Raw genomic sequence first — 2,589 nt, 5'->3', positions numbered from 1 at the left:
GGCAGCGAACGTGTTAATGGTCATTTATGTTTGTGTACTTTTATCTTGATTCACAGATTTTTCTGAGTAGTTTAAACATCCTTTATTATTAATTTGGCTGGGTGTAATCAAATATTGAATTGAGCAACTTTCTTTTATAAGGCATCATAAGTGCCTATATTATGTGACATGTTCTCTCAAACATCATTCACCATTAACTTTAAATTCTGCTTCCAATTAAAGTGACCAATGGAAAACCTAATTAAATTAATTTAAACCAACTTCACAAGAAATGATCAAGACATGTTAAAACAAATTTAATTTTATGTTGGAACGAAGGCGTACTCAACAGTATAGATGTACAGTACTGTAATTGAACAATATGTGGTTGTTCCAGGGACTTGCCTTTCTAGGTCAGTGCTATGTGGCTGAGGTTCACAACCATATGCTTGCTGAAGATTTGGAACACAACATGCTGAAAATGCAGTGGGTTTTTCCAAGAAAATGACTAGTTATAATCTCCATGTGTTTTTAGATATCTGTCGCTTCAAATACTCATGTTTTTATTGCTACACACTGACTATTTATTCTATATACAAACAGTAGTTATTTTACATAATTTATCTCCAGGTCCGATGAAAATTAAGGGGCCCAGTCGGCCCAAGTGAAAATTACATTAAAATTCATAGTACGAGAGTGCCATTTCTAGCCATGGTGGGTTTTACATTGTCTGGACACTCAGTCTGTAATGGGGCGCCTCCCCCCTCCTCTATTTCAAATATCTGAATATTCTACATATCCTACTAAACAATTGAAACGGTAATTTAGATTTATAGGTTGGTTTATTTATATGCATGTCTTGAACCGCTTGCTAAGGTTTGGAATTCAGGATTATACATTTGCATTTTATTAACAGTATTATTGGCTCACCCAACCAGTGTTGTAAGATATATGCATAAATTTATAAGCCTGCAACGTTGCAGGTTAAATATAGATGTACACGGTATATTATGATTTTTTTTCCCCCACATCATGCATTGATGTATGTCCCCAAATATATGGGTATGTGGCCCAGGCACAGTGAAAATTGTAAGTTGGGGTTGGTCAGATGTCATTTTTGGCCATATTGAATGTATGCATTCATTAATATTTTATGCTAACATGTGTATATTTAGGCCTACTGTGTTTTTCAATGCATTGAATCAATTCTTTGATCACAGTATGTGATGTGATGCTTCCAGATCAAGTATTCACTTGTCAGTTTCAGTAAATTAGTGATGTTGAGTCACAGCACTGGGAAATTACAGTGTTAAGATTAGATAATATATTCTAAATGCATTATTTAAGAAACTATGGGTGGGCCTGCTTTTGTGAATGCATTTGAGTATAAAGAATTTAGCAATTTAGGCAGTGACAATGAGGAGGGTAGCATACCCCTTCCCTTCAGCATGCTCCACTCGCATGCATCATGTAATGGTTACATTGTATGGTTGGTTATAATTTAGGCAAACAGGGTTATATATTTGTATACAAATTTTGAAGTAGTTCTTTTTTTATCGCTTGTATTTTCAAACATCTTGAATTAATTATTCTGTCGATGAGTATGTTGATGCGTACATATGCAGATTTGTGTCAATTTAATTTCCATGTGTACAAATGAAAATAAATATATATTATATTATATCTACATGAGTATTGTGTGTGAGTCCATATTCTGTCGAAAGACTAAAGTGGTGTGGACAGGAGTGTAGGCTGGTTTTGGCCTGGGGTGCGAAACGGCCTAGGGGTGTGGAAATGGAGAATGTGGAACAAAATCCCTATTCCAATGAAAACTTAATGGTAATTTTTAGTATTTTAACACACTTAGTGGAACTAATTTGCCACCATAGGGGGGTGCGTCCTCGTCCTCATCCCTGCACCCCTCCCCCAGCCCATGTGTGCATGCATAAAATACAGTACAAAAAAAATAGTAATATACTGTATAGGAATAAGTAGTTTTCGCCGCACAATGGATGACGTCATAATTTATTCATCTTGCATTGTAGAGTACGTTAATTTCAGGATTTTACTACGTGCCTGATGTTAGTTACGGGTTTGCTCATGCATATTTTGATTTGTTTACAAAAGGGGCGGAGCAAATGCATTGTAAGTTGGGTACTAATGTTAAGGTTAACGTCGTGCGGCCAAAACTACCTATTGCCTGGTTTCCATAAAATTGCTACACTGTCGCTACAGTGCTTTTGCTGCAATTGTATCCACTGCATGAAACTGCAAATAATGACAATGTGAAACTGGCTAGAATAATCACTTTAACACATTCGCTGCCGTGCATTTTGTACAAGTTTGCCCTGAATGCCAAAACACGTTTACATATGAAAACATATCGTCACTGGCAATTGATAGGACAATATTTTTATTGGCCAAAGCAATATAACGCAACATACATACGGTACATTATTTGCACGTTATATTTATCTAGGTGCATCTTCCCCAAATTATTAACCATAAAGTCTGGGTCTACAGTATATAACAGTGATGTAATAAATGCTCAAATGTTACGCTGTTTTTGATGAGTATACTTGTGGCTGGCACGCCAGCCCACCATGTATC

This window comes from Anneissia japonica, unplaced genomic scaffold (genome assembly GCF_011630105.1).
Source record: "Anneissia japonica isolate Jap-2015-1 unplaced genomic scaffold, ASM1163010v1 scaffold401_len1656234_cov178, whole genome shotgun sequence".
Taxonomy (NCBI): domain Eukaryota; kingdom Metazoa; phylum Echinodermata; class Crinoidea; order Comatulida; family Comatulidae; genus Anneissia; species Anneissia japonica.
This window is presented reverse-complemented; position numbering follows the sequence as displayed.